Below are 26839 nucleotides of genomic sequence, written 5' to 3'. Positions count from 1 at the left end.
GCTTTGGGCTGATTTTATTTCAGTCAAAATTATTCATCTGTTTGTCAGAATGAGGCTAGCGGGAAATCTGTTATTTTGCCCTTGATAAAAAGTCCTTGCCATTGTTTCACTGAGAAGCTTTAGTGACCCCAGGCTTTGGAGCAGGTATTTGAAATTTGGCAGTAGGGTCACCGTATTGTCAGGGATATGACTCTTTACCATGAGTGATGATCCACCCAAATTTGGCCAAGTTACGAGCCTCTGAAATTCTGTTTACAAATGCTCAGTAGAGACTTGTTAGAGTTTGACAACTAAATTCTCTAATTTCACCTTCACTAAATGAGCTCCATCCCCACTCTCCTCCACCATGCTCTCTGATCTGTATTTGCACCATCACCTCTGAACAAATGAGCGTGCTCCATCTTGGAGCTGGAGAGGCAGAAGAGGACTTTCTCTGCAATTGTTCCACCTGTTAGTTGGAGGCTACAGTGGCTCTGGGTGCCAAAACTGAGAGCAGGGAGACTCACTCTCTCCTGTGGTTTCAATGTCTTCTGTTCTGACCAGGAGCAAGGAAGAAGGAACCACATGTGAGCAGGCTGGAGCAAGTAAGCCTGGGGTGCTAGTGAGGGATGTAACATGGAGAAGGGGGCAGGGATGAGGAGCCCCAGGAGGCTGGGACTAGAAGTGGGATGAGGTCCAGATGGAAGTACTAGGCATAGAAGGGGTCATACTTGAAAGAAGGAGGCAAAAGGATCTGTGACCACTGACCTCTGCCACTTGAGCTAATAGCATAACTGACAGTAGCAGGATGCTATGCTCTGTGAGTCATCCACTACAGGCAGATAAGGACCCATTTTCTGTGGATTTTTCACAGTATTATCAGTATTCCCCCCACGTGCTGCAAATACCTTTAACACACTGGAAATACTTACGATGCCACCATAATGTCAATTACATTCTAATGGCAAATGTCAACATTTTAATGGTATCTGCTGTAGGCTGAACAGTTTCCATTTGTTCAGCAAAGTACACTTGCAGCTACATCTGTATCGCAAAAAGGACGCATGTTGTGTTTCTACAGGTTAGATACAGAAATATGGTTCCAGGTTTAAAATAAGCCCAGGTGCACATTGCAGCCTGTCGGTATCAGGCCCCTCAGTCTGGTGAACTGGTACTACCCACTTGGTATTAATCTGCAAGCTACATCCCTCAGAGTGCTCAAGGCTCTAATGTGAAGTAGTAGCCACACAGTGTTTTCCTATTTAAGTGCACCCTGCCCACTCTCAGTGCGTTAGAAAGTATGCCAGCAGACAATTGCTATCTTGAACTCTTGTATTAAATTAAAACTGGGCTAATATTAAGGTTCCCTGTTAACGTTTAATTGCACATTAGCTTTGCAAAAAAAGAATCAAACACATTTCAAGGAAGGGAAAACAATTGCTTAACTTTGCTCCCTCTCTGAGCTACAGGCATGCATCTAATTAAACGGAAGCAATTTGGGTTAAAATGAGACTAAGGAGACTAGCAAAAACAACAAGGAAATAGTAGGGCAATAGGGGAGATGCACAGAGGTACCATTAATCCAAATGGTACAGATGCAGCCCACTACACTGAGCACAAGAGAAATCTCTCTGATTGTACTTCAGCATTCATGATTCTTCAATAGAAGCACTGAGAGACAATAGGAACAGTAAAATCTGATAGCCCTCCTGAGGGAGGCCAAACCTGAGTGGTGTTGTGACCCCCCTAGGCATCAGGTCACTAACAATATTGCTCACTCAGTTTTGGCCCAACTGCCCTCTTGTCACAACTAAGAGCTGGCAGGGCAAACCTGAGCAGGCAGCAGGGTGGTCAACACTGCTCCTCCGCACCACTGTCAATGGTACGTAATACATAGGAACTCTGGCAGAGGCAGGGCTAGAATCCAATTGTCCGGAGCAGTATTCATCTGTCTTGACCATAAGTCCCCCACCTCATTCATTATACACATTCCAATGTCTTTTAACAAATGAGGTCTGTAGAAACCGCACAACACCCTCATTGACCATACAACCCCAATAACTCCCCAAGTACCTTCTTTTCTGTGCACTGAATGAGGCGGGTCTTGTGGAAAGAATAGTAGTTGATCATGTAATTAAAGATTGTATCATAATGCATATACACAAGGAGGCCAAATCAAGGTTTCAAAGGCAACTGAAATTCTCCCATTTTCTAATCTTGGAGTACCTGTATTTGCAACCTTACCATTACTTTAATGTAGTTTGTGTGTAATTTTCTAGTTTTTTTTTAAAAAAGGCAAACTGAAAAAACAAATTCCACCCTGTGGCATCATCCTGACACTCATATGGTTCATCATCAAAGACAGCCCGAGAGCTGACTGAAAAGCAGAATTTCTATCCCACAGAAAATGTCAAGGTTTCAAAAGAAAAAAATCATCCCACTTTGGGGCAAAAAGTAAAAATCTTGAAATTTTTCACGGGACAGATATTTAAAAAAAATATCAATTTTGGGACAAACAAAAGTGACTTTTCCCCCCCCAGCTTGCAGGCAAAAAGAAAATTGTTCCTTCCAGGTGGGCTAATGGAAGCTGAATGCCCCAGTTCTCATCCTCCTGGCCTCTCCGGCAGCATAGCTGCCAGAGAGGCAGCTAACTATGGGGCAGGCAGAAAGCTGGGAAGCTGAGCCTTTTCACCTCCTCACAAGCCTTGTGGTGGGAGAGGCAGCCAGAGAGGGGCAGAGAGGAGGAGGACAGCCAGGGCACTCAGCCTCCAGTAGCCAGCCTGGAGTACTCCTGTCAATTTCCTGATGAAAATTTTGATTTTGTGAAAACAGCTTTTGACATTAGAGAATCATTCTCAACCAGAGAAAATTCCCAATCAGCTCTGGTTAGAAGTTGAACCTCTGGATCTATCTCACAGACCTCTGCTCATTTGACATTTCTGATGGGAAGTGCCAACATTTTAAGGGTAAATCCTATAGCTCTAAACTAGCAACATATACATTTCTTTTCCAGTTTGCATTTTCTTCAATGATTCCATTATTCATAAAGGAATGACTGCCTCCTCTTATAGAAAAGCTCAATAGAATTTAGTAAGGTGTAAAATGATAGGGTTCTGCAGAAATTGCTGTTTAATGAAAAAGGAGGGGTGGGGAGAGAATATAGAGAATTTAATGAAGAATTTTGTAGTTCTATGATTTATAATGCTCTGTTAAATTATATAATCCTTGCCATTGAGTTTTATAAACTAGTTTACAAATTATATAAAAAAGTTATTATCTATTAAATTCTGTATGACTTTTCCCATAAGGTTTATTAGTATTTAAGCTTTTAAAAAGTATATAGATGTAAATATTACTCTAAAAGACTTAACTCCCTGGTTAGGTAATTTAGACTGCTGCAGATATCATACATTTCTTTCAGGTGTCATTCCAAGTGGTTATTCCTTTAAGAGTAGGCTTGAATCAAAACCTTAGACCCAAACTTTGGGTTATTTGAGGAATGGATCTGAGTTACGCACTTGAACCCGTTAAAGTCCTACCCCAAATCTGATTGTTGCTCAAAGAGCTATACAACTCTTCCATTAGTTTGCAACCCTCATCTTTGGTGGAAAGAACTCAGCATGAATCCTGGTATCATGAGTCATGTTGGAGCTCCTTGCATCAGTGTGTCCCTTTTGAAGGACTCAGGCCAGGTCAGAAATCCACCCCCCTGAGAGTTGTAGTTATACTGACCTAGCCTCGCCATGTAGACAGGTGCTATGTCAGTGGGCGAGCTTCTCCCATCAACATAGCTACTGCCTTTCGGGGAGGTGAATTAACTCTCCTGACGGTGTAGGAGGATCTTCACTAAAGCACTACAGCAGTGCAGCTGCACTGATGCAGTTGCACCACTGTAGCGCTGTACATGAAGACAAGCCTTCAGGGCCCCTTCAGTGGTAGTTCTCAACTGGCTGAATGCTTCTAACTCCTAGCCCACAGGTGAAGCAAGGTGCTTTGTATTATGGTGTAAGACAAAGGGACTGGTGTGAGCTGCAGAGTATGGAAGCGCCCACATCTATGGGGTTAAGTCCAGCTCATCTCTAAAGAAAAACAAATGCTAACTCTTTCAGTCATTTTTATGAGTGAAATTAATATTTTTACTTGTCAGAAGATATAAATTTAAATAAAATGAATTCCCTGATCTTTTATCAAAGTTTTATTCATTTGTCCAAGTCGCTTTATTCAAACTTGTTACATCAGAATATATCCCTCGGCTTTGTGTCACAGGTCTGCAGCCAGACATCTGATCTGTTTACAAGGCCAGATTTAACTCCTGTAGAGACAATCTCAGAGGAGCATAGACGCTTACATTATAAATCTTTCATTTTGTAAGGCTTATTAACTTGTCGTAAAAAACACTTATTGCCAAACTGAATTTATTATTACAAGACCCTATTAATTTTCACTGATATAAGCCTCTCCATTTTTGTTTTTGGAGAAAGACAAATTGTGTGTAGTGCTTTTTTGTGTATGTCAATTTCAGACACTTTTAACCTCTGAGTAAAAAAGTTAGTTTTAGAAAATATAACTTTTCAGGAGGGTGTCCTTATGAACACTACGCCACATTATGTATGTCAAATCCAGTATAAAAATGGAATGGAAAGGGCTGTGCTAGCGAGGTTAAGAAAGCAGCTACTTTTCACATAGGGATTCTGTGGAAGTGAGCCTGCCTGGGACTTGAAAACAGGTAAGTAAAAATCAGATGGAATATATTTGTTCCTCTAAAATTAGTTTTGACTTGACTAGCCTGCAGCCACATCGCTGTGCTGTTGCCAGAAACCCTCACACACTAAGCAAAATCTGGTAAATACCGTGCAAAATGTTGTGTATTTGTAACCATGCCTCAGTGGGTCACAACTGAGGATGCCAAATTAAGGACAAACTGCTGAGAAATAGGGCAAACACAATCCCAAACTGGTGGTTATTCTTTCATAAGATATACCAAACCATCCACAAAAGTAAACTCCTGTTCCACCACACTGTGAAGTCATAAAAGCAATTTCCACACTGTGAAGTCATAAAAGCAATTTCCTTTGGCATTCCAGTCTTTGTATCACCACCAAAAACACTGGATTCAGAGATGAGTGGTTCTTTACAACCAGTCTCATCAAATGAAAGGTTCTTCTGATCCCAAAGGACCAGCCACACACCCAGGTCAATATATAACTTAGATCTTCCCCCAAAATCACGCTGATGTCAAACCTTTAGTATCTAAAATCTAAAGGTTTATTCATAGAAAGAAAGAAAGAAAGATAGAAAGGTGAGAGTTAAAATTGGTTAAAGGAATCAAATACATACAATAATTGAGAAGTTCTTGGTTCAGGCTTGTAGCAGTGACGGAATAAACTGCTGGCTTAAGCCTCTGCTTGCGTCCAAATTATTGAAAGGACCTCAGTCCATTGTTAGAATGCTCTCATTAGTATAGTCCAGTGGTTTGGGCAAGAAAGAGGCTGGAGCAGGATAGAGGCAAAATGAAGGGGTTTCCAGAGCCATTTATATCCTCTGCCATGTGGAGGGAAACCCATTGTTTCAAACAAAAACCCCAGCACAGCTAGTGGAGAATCACAGGTGATCAGACAGCATTTGGAGTCACATGGGCAAATCACATGTCCGTGCCCAGTTTCGCTCAGTCATTGCAGGAAGCCATTACCTATATTCCAGACAGCACGTTTATCGGACAGTCCACTCAGTATAGATGGGAGTCTCCCATGGTCCACTGTGACTTAAGTGTCCTTTTGATGGACCACTCAATTTCAATAGTCCCTCCAAAATGTGCTGGCTAACTACTTCGTGGGCATTACCCAAGGAGCAAACATTTGAAATACAGGTATAGAGTCAATATTCATAACTTCAAATATAAAAATGATACATGCATACAGATAGCATAATCATAACCAGCAAATCATAACCTTTTCATAAATATTTTACATGCCACATTTTGTACAAGATTCATTGTAAATATATAATAATGGTTCAACAATTATCTATATTGTCATATTTTAATCAGATAATGCCACAGATTTGTACAGTTTTTTTCATACTAATCATAGCCCCAGCATGTTTTTCAGGGTTAAGAAATGTGATTGCAGAGTTAAAATGTAGAGAGAGATTAAAGCAGCTAATGAAAGTAAAAGGTATTATTGGCTAGGGAGATGTTCTCAGTTAACATTTGTAAGGAGGCAGGAAGTTGATGAATCAGACTGATACAGGGAAGCTGCTGTAGGGGGAAGGGGCTGCAGATGAGAAGACACTTACATAAGGACCAGCAAGACTGAATCGAAGGGCAAGGAGAAGAGTGAAGTTGAAGGACTGTAAAAAGGAGGGCTGTTGTGAATTAGAACCTGGAATGGGTGGTATTGATGGGAGGGGAGGGTCATTGCTTGGCGGGGGTGGTGGTGGGGTAACTGACAGGAAACGCTTATTGTGTTGAAGGAAGTGGTATTGATAATCCAAGAGAGGTGATCCTTTTCCCTCTGAGTCCCACTGAAGCTGGGTTCTGGCATGGTTTAAAACTTATCACTCCTGTTTATTGGCGTGAAAGGCATAATCAACAGAACAAGATGTTGCTATTAAAAATCCCATGGCACTTTGGTATAGAGAGAGTTAACCTCAGTGTTCTAGCCCAAATCCAACTTGGGTAACTTAATTTTGCCACCCTAAATTTCCCCATGTAGTTTCAGTTGTATATGGCATTCTTTATCATTCCTTACAAACGTGTGTATTATTGCTGTGTGCTAGATATTTGCCATATTTCTCCCAAGAAGTGGCTGCATTTCAGAGCTTGGTGAAGTGATCACTTTCTTTAGTTGGGTTTATCAGTTTAAATTTGTAAATAACTTTGGGAACTTTAGGTTGAAATGACTATTAATGTAATATGATGGTATTGTGTTTGAAACTGAGACCTTTGTCTAGATGTCAGAGGGATGTAAGGAAACAGATGTAATAGACACCTACAATGTTTTTGGTTGGATTGATTTATAGTTCAATTCTATGTACTGATTTATACATACAACATTTTTCTTCAGGAGGCAGAATGATCCAGTGGATAATGGGCTAGACTCAGAGTCAGGACATGTGGCTTTTACTCCTGGCTCATCTTCTGTGTGACCTTGAGCAAGTTATTTCAACTCTGTGCTTCAATTTCCCCAACTGCAAATGGGACTAATGATACTTTTCTGGGTAATGCTAAATATTAATTATTAGGGCTGTCAAGAATTAAAAAAATAATTGTGATTAATTGCACAATTAAAAAAATTAATTGTGATTAATCATGCGATTAATCACACTGTTAAACTACAATAGAATACCATTTATTTAAATATTTTTGATGTTTTCTACATTTTCAAATATATTGTGTTCAGTTACAACACAGAATACAAAGTGCACAGTGCTCACTTTATTTTTTATTACCAATATTTGTGCTGTAAAAAACCAAAAGAAATAGTTTTTTTAATTCACCTTATACAAGTACTGTAATTCAACCTCTTTATCATGAAAGTTGAACTTACAAATGTACAAAATTAACTGCATTCAAAAATAAAACAATGTAAAACTTTAGAGCCTTCTCGTTTACAATGTCACCTGAAAGTGAGAACAGACGTTTGCATGGCACTGTTGTAGCTGGCGTTGCAAGATATTTATGTGCCAGATGTGCTAAAGATTCATATGTCCCTTCATCTTCAACCATCATTCCAGAGGACATGCATCCATGCTGATGACGGGTTCTGCTCGATAATGATCTAAAGCAGTGCAGACCAAATGCATGTTCACTTTCATCTTTTGAGTCAGATGCCACCAGCAGAAGGTTGATTTTCTTTTTTGATGGTTCGGGTGCTGTAGTTTCCGCATTGGAGTGTTGCTTTTTTAAGACTTCTGAAAGCACGTTCCACACCTCTTCCTTCTCAGATTTTGGAAGGCACTTCAGATTCTTAAACCTTGGGTTGAGTGTTGTAGCTATCTTTAGAAATCTCACATTGATACCTTTTTTGCGTTTTGTCAAATCTGCAGTGAAAGTGTTCTTAAAATGAACAACATGTGCTGGGTCATCATCTGAGACTGCTATAACATGAAATACGTGGCAGAATGCAGGTAAAACAGAGCGGGAGACATACTATTTTCCCCCAAGGAGTTCAGGCAAAATTTAATTAACACATTATTTTTTTAACTAGCGTCGTGAGCATGGAAGCATCTCCTCTGAAATGGTGGCCGAAGCATGAAGGGGCATACAAATACCTTGCAATGCCGGCTACAAAAGTGCCATTTGAACGCCTGTTCTCACTTTCAGGTGACGTAAATAAGAAGCCGGCAGCATTAGCTCCCGTAAATGTAAACAGACTTGTTTCTCTTAGCAATTGTCTGAATAAGAAGCAGGACTGATGGACTTTTAGGTGCTAAAGTTTTACATTGTTTTGCTTTTGAGTGCAGTTATATAATTAAAAAATCTAAATTTGTAATTGCACTTTCACGATAAAGAGATTGCACTACAGTACTTGTATGAGGTGAATTGAAAAATACTATTTCTTTTGTTTATCATATTTATAGTGCAAATATTTGTAATAAAATAATAATATAAAGTGAGCACTGTACAGTTGTTATTCTGTGCTGCAATAGAAATCAATATATTTGAAAATGTAGAAAAACATCCAAAAATATTTAATACATTTTAATTGGTATTCTATTGTTTAACAGTGTGATTAGAACTGTGATGAATCGTGATTAATTTTTTTAATCACAATTAATTTTTGAGTTAATCTTATGAGTTAACTGCAATTAATTGACAGCCCTATTAATTATTAATCATAATAGTTAATTTCTACAAAGTTTCCCCCACCAGGTTGTTCAGGGCATTGTGCCTATAAATAATCATTTCTAAAAATACAGGAAAACATCATTTATCACTTCTGGAACATTTTTGCATCTTGTTACAGGTATTAATGGGCATATATACATATATTGTTGATGGCGAAAAACTGCGTTAAGGTTGCTTGGTGGTATGTCGTGCCCTTGTGGAACGTTGAATTGAGCAAAACTCAAACCGCTGAAAACCAGGAAATAAACTGTTAAGGTGGCCTAAGCAACCTTAACTCTGCCTTCTTTTGCAATGCCCCAGCACTCCTCATTAACATGAATTCACCTTTACTCTGCCAACCCCACAGTTGCTGGAATGTACAAGCTCTTTACATCCTTTCACTACCTATTCACTTTCACTCATAAGATTCCTTTTAATACTATTAAGGAGGGGACAGGGAGGGAAGGTTGTCCATGCCACCTTCCCTCTACTCTTTTTGAGGAATGCCTCAATATGCACATACTCACACTGGTCCCTGATACTATAAGATTTGGGCAGTTCCATATCCTGGCATACACTCAAGCACTCTGCCAAGTCCCCAGAAAGAATAGCACACATGTACGCCTGAAGAATCAGTTTACAGCTTTTTACAACTCCCTTACTCTTTCACTTAACTGTCATAAAAACCTCTCAGATTCTGCCTCCCTGCTGACAATATCCCATGTCATAAAATTCTTATGTCCAGCTACAGACACAACTTATGCACTTCTGCAGAGAAACAATGCATACTGCATTGTGAAGGTACACACGCATCTTTTCCCTTTCCTCGCACAAATCAGGGTGTAAAGCACAGATCTCTTCCTATCACAATCAAGCTCTGCCAACTACCTCAAAGTAGTCTTCAGATTTCACAAATATACTTCCATAAGCAGAGGTAATTACTGCCTCCACCGTTCAGTATAGCTTTCCCTTCAGTATAGCTAATCACAGTTTACCTGGAGTGCAATCAGATCATAAATGCTTAGACTGCTCACATATCCCTACTTGCTACTGACAATACCCTTTGTAATAAACCCCTGTGCTCTGCTAATTGTATAACATACAGAATTCTGCACTGAAGTGATGCATACTGGATCTTGAAGCTACACACATGTTTCTTCCCTTCGCTCACACACTTTGGAGGGTGCAAAACATAGATTTGCTCGTATCATCATCATAGCTGTGTCACACATCTCAAAGTAATCCACATGTCTTTATAACCCAAACACACCTTTACCAGGCCCAACTACTGCCTCCACTATTTAGTGTAGGTACACCTAACAGACTAACTGCACCTGGAGTATATCTAAATAATTCCCATTAATAGTGATAGGTGGAATCCTGTGTGAGAGTGAATAGGTTGTAAAAGGAGGTGAAGTGCTTGTGCATTTCAGCAACTGTGGGGTTGGCAGAATAAAGGTGTGTGTGTTAATGGGGCTTATTGGAGCATTGCTAAAAGAGGACAGAGTTCAGGTTGCATGGGCAACCTTAACTCAGCATATCCAGATTTTCAGACGTTTGAGTGTGGCTCCTCAATCTACTTCAAAGGGATGACATACCACCAAGCAACCATAACTCAACACTACATTAACAATTTTTTGCCATTGAATTTCCTAGGCTTTTTTGGCTTGGAAACGATAAGTTGTTGGTAGGAGTTAGTAGTCATTTAGGCAGTTGCACATTGTTGTCCCAAAATTTGCATACCAACCGAGCCCTCCCCCTGCCATCCATCACCTAGGACCCTCCAAAAACGGCTCTGGCACACTTCCCCAGCTATGCTACTGTCCCATTTGCTGTGTTCCCCCTCCAACCTGGCCCCCTCCCTCCTACTGTACCCAGGCCCCTCCACTGCAAGCGGGAAACATATATCCTTAAGTCCTCACTCCCTGGTTCATGTCTATTGCCATTATGCCACACACCCCAGCCCAACTCACGTGCAATGCCTGGACTAATGGACAATGATGGTACAGAGGAATGGTGTTTCTGATTGTGTTTCAGAATGGTCGGAAGGTGGAGTATGTGGCAGGGACAGCAAGAGAAATCACAGACAGGTTTTCTGTTCCAAAATACAGATCATTTTACATTTTTTACTGTGGTGTTGTGTCTGTGTTGGTCCCTGGCTATTAGAGAGACAAGGTGGGGAGGTAACATCTGTTATTTGATCAACTTCTGCTGGTGAGAGAGACAAGCTTTTGAGCTACACCAAACCCCTCTTCAGGTCTGGGAAAGGTACTCAGGGTGTCACAGCTAAATACAAGGTGGAACAGATTGCTTAGCATAAGTAGTTGACACATGTTGTAAGAGCCCATTCAAGGTGAAGTGGTCTGTTACCACCTCTCTGGTCATCAGACAAAAAGGAATTTTAGTGGGTTCAGATTGTTGGAATAGGCTATAAATCCAGTGTTTGACAGAGAGATCCTCTGATCCCTGTCCAGTAGATGTACCCCATCTCTGACAACTTGTCTTTGCCTACAGTGCGACTGTCGTGATTTAGTGAAGATGCTACTACACCGATGGGAAAGCTTCTCCAGTCAGCATGGTGTAATTCACCTCCCGGAGAAGGGGTACCTATGTTGACGGGAGAAGCTCTCCTGTTGACATAGTACTGTCTACATGAGGGGTTAGATTGGTATTACTATATCTCTAGTTATACTGATATAGGTCTGTAGTGTAGACACCTCCAAAGAAATCCTCTACAGTTTTTTCCCCTTTGTTGGTGAAAACACATGGTAATCCTTCCTGACTGCATGTTTACACAAGCAAAGAAGTTGACATGTTCTTAAATGACATTCACATGTTGAGTCCCCCAAAGACTTAGTGGATACCATGTACTACTAATTGACTGATAGGCTATTTTGACCCACATCACCACAATAATTTAATCTCTAGATCTGTTCAGGAAATAAATAAAACAACAAACAACCCTACCAACCGAGATTTTTTTTTACCTACTTTTTTTCTGGGGACTTATGTCTTCAGACCCCTGGCTCAAATAGCTCCAACTTTGGGTCACAAATTGACTTAGCACTCCCATGGGGCACAGCAAATTTCAAGAAAATGTGTGCAAATGTGAATTTTTTAGCACTTTTAAGAATCTTCCATTAAACAGGAAGACTATAGTGAGACAAATGGAGGAAAAAGGCTCCTCTACACATTCATCTACACCTGCTACTGTAAGTAACAGTAAAAAGTACTGCCTGTGACTGTTGACCAGAGTTGACAGCTACAGCTGGCTCCCTCTGGAACGTCTTCTCTGGTGGACCCAGTGGTCAAGAAGATATGATTATCTCCCTGGCTGTAAGGGTGGATGGTAAGAACTGTGTGGACAGCCTAGGACATTAGCACTTAGGAGGGTGCTGAGGGAGTTGACTGATGTGATTGCAGAGCCATTGGCCATTATCTTTGAAAACTTGTGGTAATCCGGGAGGTCCCAAATGCTTGGAAAAAGGCAAATACAGTGCCCATCTTTTAAAAAGGGAAGAAGGAGAATCCGGGGAACTACAGACTGGTCAGCCCCACCTCAGTCCCTGAAAAAATCATGGATCAGGTCCTCAAAGAATCAATTTTGAAACATTTGGAGGAGAGGAATGTAATCAGAAACAGTCAACATGGATTCACCAAGGGCAAGTCATCCCTGACCAAAATGGTTGCCTTCTATGATGAGATAACTGACTCTGTGGATATGGGGAAAGCGGTGGACATGATATATCTTGACTTTAGCAAAACTTTTGATATGGTCTCCCACAATATTCTTGCCAGCAAGATAAAAATGTATGGATTGGAGGAAAGGACAATAATGTGGATAGAAAGCTGGCTAGATTGTCTGGCTCAATGGGTAGTGATCTACGTCTCAATGTCTAGTTGGCATCGGTATCAAGCAGAGTGCCCCAGAGGTCAGTCCAGAGGCCGGTTTTGTTCAACATCTTCATTACTGATCTGGATGATGGGATGGATTGCACCTTCAGCAAGTTTGCAGATGACACTAAGTTGTGGGGAGAGGTAGATATGCTGGAGGGTAGGAATAGGGTCCAGAGTGACTGAGACAAATTGGAGGATTGGGCCAAAAGAAATCTGATGAGGTTCAGCAGGGACAAGTGCGGCCCTTAGTGAAACTCGCCTAACTGAAAAAGGACAACTTACTGTAAAAGGCTAGCTATACCTTCTTCTGGAGTGGCCATAGTAAAGAAGAGCAACATGTAGCTGGTGTTGGGTTTGCCATCAAAACACTGCTAGTTAACAAGCTTATGAATTTCTCAAAGGGTATGAATGATAGACTCAGGCTAATGGGACTCCCACTGTTTGGTAAAAGATAAGCAGCTATAATCAGCACCTATGCATCCATCATGACCAACTCATATGTGATCAAGGACAAATTTTATGAAGACCTGTGGTCTAGGGTGACCAGATGTCCTGATTTTATAGGGACAGTCCTGATTTTGGGGGATTTTTTCTTATATAGGCACCTATTACCCCACCACCACCACCCCAATTTTTTATACTTGCAGAAGTGCCAAAGGCAGGCAAGATCATCATCCTTGGTGACTTCAGTGGTAGAATTGGTGCAGCTTGACAGGCCTTGGGAAAGGAAACAGAAACAAGCTCCTCCTCCTGAGGAAATGCACCTAACACTACACCTCATCAACAACACAGTCTTCCACCTGTGATGCTGCAACAAGATGTCTTGAATGCATCCACGCTCCAAGCACTGGCATTTCATTGACTATGTCATCATCAGTAGAAGAGACAAACAGGATGTTAGAATGACAAAGACTATGAGAAATGCAGAATGCTGGATTGATCACAAGCGTATAGTCTGCAAACTGAATATCTAGATAAATCCTAGTAAATGACCACAAGGTAAAAAAACACCCCCAAAAGCTTAATGTCTCTAAATTGAAACAGGAGAGTGTGAAACAGGCTTTGTTGAAGAACTGCACAGCCAGACTTGTAACAATTGATACAAACTCTAATAACATAGAGGAAAGTTAGGCATCCTTTAGAGATTCTGTGTACTTGGCTGCATCTAATACAGTTGCCTCACACGTAAACATCAAGATTGGTTTGATGAAAAGTATATTGACATAGGAAGACTATTGAATGAGAAACATCAGCTCCATAAGGCCTATTTAGAAGACAGCACTTCAACATGTAGGAAGGCAGCTTTCAAAAACATCAAGAGGACTGTCCAGCACAAACTTAGAGAAATGCCAAACTACTGGCTGAGAAACAAGGCAGATGAGATTCAGTCCCATGCAAACAGGAATGATATGAAGAACTTCTGTGATGCTCTGAGGACAATCTATGGGTGAGGGGTATCAGGAACATCTCCAATACTGAGTGCTGATGGCACCACACTACTTTCTGACAAAGAAAAGATACTGCAAAGGTGGGCAGAACACATTAACAACATCCTCAATCAACAATCATCTATTAGTGAGGAGACAACTGGTCGACTGCTCAAGACTGTTGATCCCCCAATGCTGACTGAAAGTGCGAAAGTGATTGACCTGCTGTCAAAGGGCAAAGTACCTAGACTTCTGCTGGTATAACAGCTACTTCACAAGGTCAGAGTCTCGCACATGGATCTGAAACTGACTGACTGTCTGACATTTTCTAGTCAATATGGACTCAAGGAACTATACCCCAGGAGTATAAGAATGCATCTATTGTCCGTCTATACAAGCAGAAAGTAACAGACAACCCCGCAACAGCTATTGAGGCATCTCCTTGTTGTTAATAGCCAGCAAAATTCTCACCAAAATTCTGCTGAATCACCTTGTGCAACACATTGAACAAGGACTCCTGCCTGAGAGTCACTATGGCTACAGGAAGGACGCAGGACCATAATGTTTGCAGCTCATCAACTTCAGGAAAAATGCCAGGAACAGAACTCCAACCTGAATATGACTTTCTTTGACCTGACAAAAAGCATTTGATACAGTCAGTCAGAAGAGCCTTTGGAAGATCATGACAAAATTCAGTTGCTCAGAGAAATTCATTGCAATGGTTTGGCAATTCCGTGATGGCATGCTCTCTTGCCTTATGGATGGTGGTGAGTCATCTGAACCATTCCCAATCACCAATGGAATCAAACAGGGCTGTGTGTTGGCCCCAACTCTTTTCAGTCTTGTGTTTTCTGCCATGCTTACAGATGCTTTTCATGACACTGACACTGAGATTGGCATCAGATACCAGACTGATGGCAAGATTTTCAGTCTGAGGAGACTACAAGCAAAGACAAAGGTACAGGAAGTGACTATTTGTGATCTTCTGTCTGTGGATGGCTGTACCCTGAATGCCAGATCTGAGTCTGACATGCGGTGGAGTATGGACTATTTCTCCTCAGCTTGTGCCAGCTTTGGTCTCACAACATCAAGACGACAGAAGTGATGTACCAGCCTGCATCAGGAAAGCCTTATGTAAAGTCTATTATCAAACTGTATGGCCAAACCCACGAGGCAGTGGACAAGTTCACCTACCTTGGCAGTACACCGCCACATTCAGTTCACATTGATGATGAAATCAATGCCAAAATTGCCAAAGCAAGTGTGGCTTTTGGCAGACTATGTGCCAATGCATGGGAGCATAGAGGCATTAGTCAACAAACAAAACTGAAGGTCTACAAAGCCATTGTGTTGCCAACTGTGATGTGTACATGCAAAACATGGATGGTGTACAGATCCCATGCTCTGAAGCTGAATCACTTTTACATGGGCTGTCTGAGGAAACTGATGAGGATAAGATGGCAAGACAAGGTTCCAGACACTGAGGTTCTCATACAGGCAGGCAATCTGAGCATCCACACTCTGTTGATGAAATCACAGATGAGAACTACAGGCCACGTCACCAGAATGTCAGATGAGCAACTGCCAAAGAAGATGTTTTACACAGAGCTAAAGGAGGAAAAGCGCTCTCAGGGAGGCAAGAAGAAATGGTTCAAGGACTCTCTCAAGTTATCCTTGAGGAATTTCAACATTGATCCAGAGTTTTGGGAAGATCTCACTCATGATTGTTCTACCTGGAGAAGCCTCATCCATACTAAAGCTACAGCCTATGAACACTGGAGAACTGCCGAGGAAGAGCAGAAGCACCAGCAGTGTAAATCTTGCAACAGAAGCATGTTCACTGTTAGTCAAGTAAACCATCGCAGAATTTCCTGTTCAGTGTGCCACAGACAGTTCAAAGCTCAAAGTGGCCTGATCAGTCACTCACGTGTTCACAGAAACCAAACCAACCTGTGATGCCAGGGTCATTTTTTAACTTGAAGGACCAACAACATTCTTCTGTAGCTGAGGAGGCTCTGAAAGATGTGAATAATCCCATTCATCTCAATGTGTTGTTCTCAGCTGAACAAGACAATTCAATGGAGGTGAAGACCAACTGAAATGACTCCAAATGGAGGAGAAGACTTGAATGACTCCAAATTTGATTCACTAACCCTACCCTGTACCTTCTAAAGCAAGGTAGTCAATTTTTTTTTCAAGGTCCAAATTTCTTGGTCAAGATATAGTCAAGGTCCAGACTCCAGTGAAAATAATTTTTAAAAAGCAGCAATAATAAGTAAATAAAGAGATTTTAGGGTCTGTGCAAAAGAATCTGGCAGTCCGGATTTGGCTTGCGGTCCTCCCACCTTGCTCCACCTACCACATTTCAAAGAAATCTAAGGACATAGAAAAGTTCACCTTTAGACAGATGATGTGATGCAACCTTATTGATAGCGGTGCTGCCGTGCCACTATAATTAATAAGGTGAACACCAAGGTAACTGCAGAATTGGTTAGTCTCTAAGGTGCCACAAATACTCCTTTTCTTTTTGCAGAATGGACACTTAATCCTAGTAAAACTGGTGGCTTTCTTAGGCATCTTGTTCTTTTCCATTGGATGTATGAACTTGAAGAGCCTATGTGGATACGCTTATCTGAGTAATGTTGTTTTCCCATGCCATTTTTTTCTTTGTGCAAGAATAAAAATATTCCCAGTGTTTTAGCCACGCACCCATTCTCTAACTAGAGTGGAGTGCTGAGTTTGTATTTCAGGGAGCAACGTGGCATAACTTTTCTTATGTTAATATGTTGTAAACAGCCAGCCTTGGGCTTGTCTAAAAGGGTCTTTGAAAAGCTGTACGTGTTCACCAGCTCTGTTAAGGCTTGATATGCTTATCCAGTTTATTTTCTCTCATAAATATTTTATAGCTATTCATGCTTGAGTGGTTTTGAAAAGTCCTTCCATACTAGATTCTTTGCCTTAATGATGCAAACTGAAGGAAATTCTCTGCTGCAATATTAAAGGGGAGCACAGGACTTCAGGAATGGGACCCACAGAGGACAGATCCCTGACTGAGTGCTAACAGCAGGCCTGCCCTTGCATTCTCATGCAATTCTCAAGGCTTCAATGTTCAATTAAATTAGAAATGGACTTAATTCCCACTGTATGACGATGCCGTCTGATCTCTGTGCTCTGACTTTCTGGGTCCTTTTGGTTCTCCTTATAGCTAAAAACATCAGCTGTGTAGATTGTTAGGTTTTCTTTGCATTAACCTATATTTCCTGCTCTTCATTCTTTCTCTTCTTCCCTCCTTTATCTTCTAGCTCAGAAATGTCCTATGTGCCAACTATTGAGCCTGATTGACTGTGGTGGTAGGAACTAATTAGCTCAGATCGGTAATCCACCTGTCTCCTTTCCACACCCCAATCTTTCTATTTAGGGGGTCACAAGAGGAATTTTTGCTGATTTGTTTTACTCATCTCACCCACTAATACCCAGTTTGGATTATATGGACACCCAACCAGCCAGTTAGCTATAATATCCCTGTTAGTAGCTGTTCTCTACTTGCTTTACCTGTAAGGGATTTTAAAAAGCCCATATGTAAAAGGAAGGGAGTGGGCACCTGACCAAAAGAGCCAATCGGAGGGCTAGACGTTTTTAAAGTTGGGAAAAAACTTTCCCTTTGTTTTTCTGTTGTTGTTCTCTGGAGAGAGGAGACACAGAGCAGGAACAGGGCTGAACTATGCTGTAGGAAGTTTTAAGCCAGGTATGAAAAACCATCTGATCATACCTAGAGACTGTTTATTTGAAAACCCCAGATATGTAAGTAGATCAGGGAATGTCTAGGAAGACGTGATTAGGTTTATCTCTTTTTTTCCCCCTTACTGGCTTGTGGACTCCTCTGTGCTAACCATCAAATGCTTTTGTTTTGCTTGTAACCATTAAGCTGGACCTCAGAAAGAACATTCTTGATGCTTAATTATTATATTTGCTCCTTTCAAATCTAGTAAGAACGTAAGTTCCAGATGTATTTTCTTTCTTTTTGTTTTTAATAAAATCTACCTTTTTAAAGAACAGGATTAGGGTTTTTTGTGTCCTAAGAGGTTTGTACATATGTTGTTTAATTAGCTGGTGGCAACAGCTGATTTCCTTTGTTTTTTCTTTCTCAGCTCTTCCCTGGAGGGGGTGAAAGGGCTTGAGGGTACCCCACAGGGAGAAATTCCCAAGTGTGCCTACTTGGGTGGTGGCAGCATAGACCCATCCAAGGTCAGATAGAAGCTGATCCAGATTTGTCTTCCAACCCCACCTCAATGTTCAGGGTTGTTTGGATCCAGGGGTTTGGTTCAGGCCCAGCTCTGCTTGGATAAATAATGATCTCTGAGCTGTATTCCCCCTAAAATCTGTTTCCTCTCGTACTGCTCATAAGTGCAATTGCATAAGAGCAGAAAGTGCTCTAAATTCTCCCTCAGAAGAGCAGGTATTTAAGCAGAATGTTGCTTAAACTTAGTGATACAGTCTGTCTAAATGAGGAGGAGAGTTCATTCCAGATACTGCTTCAAAATTTGCAACACTAGTACTCATAGTCCAGCTGATTTAAGTCCTAGGTTTTTTGACAAGTCTTCCTCAGCTAATGGGAGTACTGTACACTGTCACGTGACAGGTCTTGGTTGAATACCTGATTCGTCTCTCTCGCTCATTGGGATGGGAATGCTAACTAAGCAGTGGCTGGAACATGGTCATATGCTACAGTGATGAGCATGGTATCAAAACTTATATAGAATAGAGCTGCCTTGCTGGATTGGAAGATGCACCTACTTACCTCTAGGAAGTCCTGGCAGCTGAAGGAGGTCATGACTCTGTGCTGGACAGTGTGATGATAGTTAAAGATGGGTGAACTGGTAGAGATGGGGAAAAATCTGGAGCATCTGATTGAATCCCAAACTATGACTCCTGCTGGACATCCTTTATTTAATGATATCAGCAGGCTTTCTACTGTTACTTTGCAGAAATCCTTCTTAGCATCTCAGCAGGTCTTGCAAGAACTTTTGGTCATCCTCGTGATCTCTTTAAATCTTGTAAATTCTGGGTGCAGGAGAATCAGAAACTTCAGATACATTTTGGAGGCTCATCAGAACCCCCAAACTTTGGGAGATTCACAGAATATCAGGGTTGGAAGGGACCTCAGGAGGTCATCTAGCCAATCAGCCATCTCTAACGATTCAGTGTGATATTTATGAAAGGCAGGGTGCTGTTACTCTTACATTTTGAACCACTGAGCAACCTGGGTTGGGAGAAGAAGATGAATTCCCTCCCCTCATTAGGACCGCCTCAGGATTGTATGTGTCCTTCTCAACACTTTGTTTAGTTAGGAGCATAGATGGACCCATCCCACACAGCCTTCCTCTAATGAAATAGAATGAATTGGTAAAAGAAACTCCCCAGCTTACCCTTTCCCCTGCTTTGTGAGCCATGGAGATAGGGTCAAGAACCACATACCATTGTTTTCATTTAAACCATTGCCTGGAAACACAGTAACACTGTGCTGTGACTGCATAGTCCAGAATTAGGGCGTCTATCCTGCTATATAAAGGTATCACCACAATGCTCCTTTTACAAACTGAATTTTTCAGCAACTGTCACTGGCATGCTAGGATATTAGATACCATTAACACAAACATCAAAAATAAATTGCCCAGGGAGGTTGTGGAATCTCCATCTTTGGAGATTTTTAAGAGCCAGTTAGACAAAAACCTGTCAGGGATGATCTAGATAATACTTGAGTGCAGGGGACTGGACTAGAAGACCTCTTGAAGTCCCTTCCAGTGCTACGATCCTGTGATTAGTGTGCACCTGTAAGCTGGGACTTAATAATCATTAATAATATCTAAATTATATCACCATGTATGTATATGGCCCTTTACAGGTAAATACTTTTCCACTGGGTTTACAGTCTAAAGCTAGACTGAAACCAAGAACAAGGACAGCAGATCGTATAAGATGGGGATGACTGAGAGAGATACCAAAGTATAAAGGGTGTACCCTTTGAGAGCAGAATTTCTCAGAAAATATGGGACTAGTCACTTAAATTTCATATTTCTCGTTTGTTATTTTTTTTACACAAATATAGAGAGAGTTGGACTCCAGTTGGTGTAAACTGGCATAACTTTTTTGAAGTCAATGGAGCTATGTCAAGTTGCACCAAATGAGCATCTGACCCATTTTTTAAAATGTATTTATTTTGTAAAAAAAGACAAAATGAATGATTTTCTGATGGTGGATTTCCTTGATGGACCTTTCTCTGTATTGGGACTTCAGGAAATACAAGGCTAACAGCTAACCAGTCACCCCATATAATGAATGAAGGGGGGAGGGATCCTACTCTGGTAGACTGAAAGCAGCCAAGGACACTTGACATCACTGAGCAAGAAACTTTAGCAGCTGAGCATTAATTGGAGAGCTGCGTTCCTTGTTCTCATATGACTGAGCGGAGTACAGCCATGGCCATTTGTTTGTAAGAGAATGATTTTGAGAGAGAAATGCCAGGGCTTTTGTGTAAAGCATTCTCCTTTCACATCCTTCTCCTTTCTTTCTTAGGGTAGGTCTATACTTGACATGATGCATCAGTGCAGCTGCGCCACGGTTGTGCTTCAGTGAAGACTCTGCTGTGCTGATGGGAGAGCTTCTCCTGTTGGCATAGTTAATCCACCTCCGTGAGAGGCAGTAGCTACGTTGATGGGAGAAGTCCACATAAGGCTGTATACACTGGGGGCTTAGGTCGGTATAACTATGTCGCTCAAGGCTGTGGATTTTTCGCATCCCTGAGCAATGTAGTTACAGCAGTGTAACCTGGCCTTACACTTTTTTTACAGTCTCTTGTTCTCCTGGAGGGACTTCTTTTTGGATGACACAATTTTCACAGGTACATACAAAAACTAATGGCTTTTCAGACTTGAAGTGACATCTGGCATTTTGGCTGACTCTTTCCAAATGAAACCAGTATTTACTATATAGCTTTATATCTCTAGGGCTGAGATAGCATTTGCATAGCACCTGCATGTTACAAATAGCAACACACGTCTTCCCAGCAGCAGGTCTGCAAGAACAAATATTTAAAGGGACACTGTCAAATTATTTCAACTCAAACAAATGCCGAAACATAACACAGAACATTCATCGTTGAAAGTAAAATAGATTTCTAAACCTTTCATGTTTAATGCTAAGTGTATATAGTTTATAGACTTATATATATATATCCATCCAATTATATATATATGTGTGCATGTGTGTTATATATATATATATATATATATATATATATATATATATATATATATATATATATATATATATAAATGTGTCTGTGTACAGGGAGGAGAAGATATTCCACAGTAAAACCTTTATAACATTACAAAACAAGTATTATTGCTTGTTGAAAATATATGCTTAGAAATAAAATTCAATGACTATGCTTGGAGCTACAAAGGGAGATGAAGGAGAGACCTTCCAAAAAATCCTTTAAATACTCTGGAACATCAGGGCCCGAGTGAGAATACAACCAAAAGAGATTTTTAATATCGACTCCCCTCTCCTTTCTTGGACTCTTTGAGTCTGGAAGAATTTTGGCAATCCTGTGATGTCACAGATTATTTGGGCACAAGATCTTCTCTTGTGCCCATATATTTGTGTGACTCTTTGAACCAAGGGTTCTCTGGCCCAGAGATGAGATAGCAGCCATGTGTTTGCTACTCTGCATTAGAAATATTGATTGATTGTACTCTTTAATCTGACTACTAATACTGCTCCAATAACATTTTCAACCCCAAAGACGTCAAAACATTCAACAACCTGAGTGAAACCTCATAACATGTCCTATGAATCAATCTAATTTATTGCCTTGTTTTGCATATGACTAAACTGAGGCACAGAGTGATCTGAAACCTGACCAAGGTCACACACAGTCAGTGGCAAAGCTGAGAATAGAACTCAGCTCTCCTGACTTCCAGTTCTGTGTACTAACTACCAGACCATGCTGTTTTTCTAATTTCCCTTCTGCCCTCTAATATGAGTGACCAATAAATGACCCATGTTGGTTAATGTTGGAAACATATTTGTCTGATTTAACTTGATTTAATCTTCTCTGTTTAAGCATTTAGTTTCACCTTCGATTGGATAACATTACAGCAGTGCTGTGTGGGAGCCTGAGCAACAGAGAGGGAAGTACAGCTCAAGACAGTTGGAAACTATTGGGCTCGCTCCGGGTTCTACAGGTGCAGGGGAAGATATTGCATGTGAGTGAGTGAGTGAGTGAGCAAGCAATCAAACAAACATCCTTCCCTTCCTTGGCACTTTGTCAGAACCTATTTGGCAAGCTTACTTTGGCTTCAGGTTGTCTTCTGATACAAAGAAGGCTGCCTCAGAAGACCCTTGCTTAGACAGGTACTTACGCACTTAGACTGATTTAGGTTCTGGGCCTGACTATCCTGAGAAGAGAGATCCCTGCCAGAAGCCGATCAGACACTATCTTGAATAGTGGTTCCTGCTCACTCCAGTGGAGTTCCATTATAACTACATCATGAGCGCCTGAGCTTTATTCAGGATGACCACTATTACATCAGCGGGCAAATTAGTTTCTAAAGCACATGTGCTGGTGCGTAATCTCTGGCTGCCTTCTGCCTGCTTTTATTAATGTTGATATTTAAACTTAATTTTCACATCTATGAAGGAGACACCATTGCAAAACTGAGTGCAGCATCCTGGTTGTTTGAATTTCTGTTGAATCAGTTTCAAACATTAGGATGTCTTCATCTGGATTCAGGGAAAGATAATAACTAGTGCAAAGCATCAATATTGCCTGGGATATGCATCCACAATACTGAGTTGAGAAAATCTTTTTTGGGGGGTGATATTCACCGAGAAAGATAATAAAATGAAACAAACTAATTACAAGGAATGAACTAGTGAATTATGAAAATGTTTTAGATTAATGGAAGATGGGATTTAAGAGATTTGTTACTCGGAGATGGTGACCTTAAATCTAACGTAGGTTGGTAGTGATTGAACGTCATTATTGCCTGAAGGCTGAAGGCTGGTTTATGTGAAATCAGCTGGTGATCTTCGTCCGGCATCCACATGGCATGAAAACTAGAGCTGGCTGGAGAACAACTATTCTGTTTGTGACAATTTTTACAGTTTCAAAGAGTTTTGCAAAATGGAATTGTCAAAGGTCAGGTTTTCAATTCAGCTCTCTCGCTTTCTCTCTGTAAGCAAGCAGATAGTCTGGCTGCACCTCAGAAGCCTTCCTGTCAAAAATGTCATTGAAATCGATACGTCATCACAGAACATTTCAGCTTCCACAAAACAACATTTATGGACTAAGACCCTCCCTGCACAAACAAACAAACAAAAAGTCTCACCAACATTTATTTGAAAATGTTCCCACCAGCTCTGATGAGAATCTCAGGCACAATATTAGCTGTTTGTGCAGAGAGACCCAGGACTGAATGGGCACATAGACAAAACTCTCCTTTCACCTTCAGGCTTCCTCCAGCTCATGGTGAAAGTACACAGGGCGAAGGAACCTTGAACCTGCCATGTCCCTGCTGTGCCATTCTACAAAAAGAGAAGAATCTCCAGCTAGGCCAATCTTTCCCATTGTGTATAGTCAATTGCAAGTCAAGCAGTAGAGGTTTCTTGTCACACAGACCCTTTTAAAAGGGATGCCCAGTAACTGAGGTTAAATAAGAGAATATAATCTCAGTTTTAGCTGGACAGTGTACACTGTTTATAAGGAAAAGCCACTCTTTGCTGGAAGACTCATTTCTGTGTACTTGCTGTGCTGTTTTAGTTCAAAGTTCTATGCGTTGGTAGGGCTCCCCTTGGCTGTTAATGGCTGGAGTCAGAATTCAGAACAGCCTAGCATGCTCTCTGGCTTTGTGCTTTAAAAGGAGTAGTCTGGAGATCGACTGATGGCGGACTGATAGTTCTGGGATCTAGACGAATACATGGGGCAGATATCAAAAGAGGGAACTTGGAGGCCCCCATATGAAAGAAGGAATGACCCATCCTAAGGGAGCCCACCACAAAATAAAAAGGCATTATGGTCTCTGAAGAAAAGAGGGCTGTGTTAGGGATTTAGGGAGCCTTAAACAGGAAAGAATGTGATGGGGAAACTTCAAAAGTTTGTTTTCAGATAAACCCTAATGCTTATATATGGCACACAAGGGCTGCCACTTTCACATGTGCAGGCTTTCTCATAGAATCTCAGCACATCTGCTACCTGGACCCAATTAAAAAAAAAATAGCTGAACTGGTTTGAGAAACTTCCAAAATATTCCCTTAGGCAAAAGTTTGCTTCAGTGTTCACTGTAACTGAATCTGTTTGCCCATATTTAGTGGTAAGCAGACCTTCATGTGATAGTGTAGTGAATGTCTCCTGGATATGGTTGATTACTCTGAGCTTTTTTAAAAAAAATCTTATTTAGTGTTTGGAGCAATCTAAAGACAAACAAAATGATAAATTCTTCTTCAGACCCTTCTTGACACTGGTAACTAACTTATATCATAAAGTTTTATTTCACTTGAATTCTCTTACTGCTCTTAGTCAATCACCATCTTAAATGGATTTCTGTCCTCGCTGAGCTTTGTTTTTGTTGTTATCGCTGTTGTAAAACTACTTGTTCGTTTATTTTATTGTACATATTTTAAAGAGAATTTAGAGCTTAAGAGAGGTGCTCAATTTCAGAGCTTTGGGGAGTGAAGTTCTGTTTTTATTTTTTAAAAAAAAAGCAAAAAAACCCAAAAAAAACCTACAGCCAGAGGAAGTGGAAACTTCTCCTTGGCTGCCCCTTTCTAGTTTAGTTCAATCATGAGTTAGAGGAGCACCTTCTAAGAATACGGAAAGGAGTCAGTGTCTGTGGCCTTTCTGTCTTTAGTCTCTCTTCCGTGGCTGCCAATGACAGTGCTGCAAATTTATGATGGTGGTGTGGTTTGTATGCTACTGACCCATATTCATTAGGAACAAGATTGAGACCCACAAAATCCATTTCAAGCAGGTTAGTAGGCAGTTTAATTCCCCCTCCATGGTCTACCAAGGGAACCCCCTCTAGCTTCCCAGTTCCTTAGCCATCATCATTGTTGGGCAGAAACCCATGTCTCTCTCCCTCCTCACCGTGTTTTTCCCCCCAGGTTGTGATATTCCCAGGAAGACAGACTGTCTAGACAAGCCAGCATTTAGGCTTTGCTTTCTCTTGAGAGGCTACGAACAACATAATTGTCCACAACTGCAAGTTACCATACAGTCCTTTTCAAACAAGCAAATTTATTCTTAAGGTAAAAGCCTTACATAGAAAACATAGTAAGAATAAGAGAACCTACACACATGCTAAAAAGCTTATCAGAGATCACCCCAACCTCAGGCTCCAGTGGGTCTCAGATTCAGACCCAGAACTGAGACTGAGCAGATTAGCCAGTTTCTTTATACAGCTCGGGCACTTAATCATGGCTTCTGGTAACAAAGACGCTCTCCTCAGAGCAGAGCTTCATCAGGCTGGTGTCACATGACTGGAACATGGACTGTTGTGCCTGCTGGTCAGAGCAAGAGTCAGTAGCTTGGAACTGGCATCCAGACTTTGAACAGGAGTCATAGGCCAGAGATGAGGGTCAGAGTCAAAATGAGGAATTGGAGCTGAGGGTCAGAGCCAGGTTACCTGGAGTGAGGCAAGGCTGGGAACAAGGCAGGAGCTATTGTAGCCATGGACAAATGCTTCAGGAAGCCACTAAACTAGTGTGCCTACTGCTGCTGGGCTTAAGAACTGTTCTGCTGACTCTTCCAACCTATCAGGAAGACTGTTACAGGCCAGCTGCACTTGTTAGGTTGCCTGGAGCCTGGCTCTGCTGCATGCCCTGATTCCTGATAGCGTTTTGGTTTTGCATATCCGGAGTTGGGTAATTTGCATTAAACTCTCCCTAGGGAATCCCCAGGAAATCCACTTAATACTTATTGTCCCAAAAGTCCATTCTTATCTGGCACATTTTCAATATAGTACTATGAACTCCGAGACCTCACATTACATCCCTTCTCTAGGGATGTTATGTACGACCCAAGCCGACAATAGTACATAAACTTCACATTTAATACAATGGATCCCAAATATACTTAGATTAATTCAGTAAGGTCTCCCAAAGATATGCAGGAAATATGTATATTGCAATATATGTCACTAACAGCTTTCAGTCATTGCCAGCCTGGAATGGATTAGAACCAGCAACATAGAGGTAAAAGGCTTTATAGCTTATTAATAACCCCTTGAGCCATGCCATTCGTGACATAGAAACTTGTAGAACAGATCACTCACCTAGATGCTTAGTTAACATGCTAACAGCTAGTCTTTGCCAGAACTGCATACCAATGAGCATTAGGGTTGCCAATTTTGATTGGCCGTATTCCTGGATGTTTCATCACATGATATCTTTAATTAAAGATTAATCTTTAATTCCTGGAAACTCCAGGACAATCCTGGAGGGTTGGCAACTCTAGTGCATCACGTTTGATTCTCTTGTACTGGCATAGGGGAATACAGTTTGCAATCCTTGTACCAATGGAGTTAGCTGTGCCTGAGGGCATAGGAGCAGACTTCCCCCTAACCAGGGGGTGCCCTGCTCCACCCCAGGCCCTGCCCCTCCTCCGCCCCTTCCTCCAAGTCCCCACCCCCCTCTTCCAGCGCCCACTCAG

At 41.2% G+C, this 26839-nt stretch overlaps 1 protein-coding gene across 1 annotated transcript in view; it reads left to right on the top strand.

Annotated features, from left to right (window-relative positions):
• The window catches only part of LRRC4C (leucine rich repeat containing 4C), a 921733-nt gene that overhangs the window by 148132 nt on the left and 746762 nt on the right, over positions 1 to 26839 (top strand). The gene's annotated exons all lie outside the window — the stretch shown is intronic.

This window comes from Chelonia mydas, chromosome 6 (genome assembly GCF_015237465.2).
Source record: "Chelonia mydas isolate rCheMyd1 chromosome 6, rCheMyd1.pri.v2, whole genome shotgun sequence".
NCBI lineage: Eukaryota > Metazoa > Chordata > Testudines > Cheloniidae > Chelonia > Chelonia mydas.
Note: the sequence above shows the minus strand (reverse complement) of the source record. Positions and strands in the feature narration are given on the sequence as shown.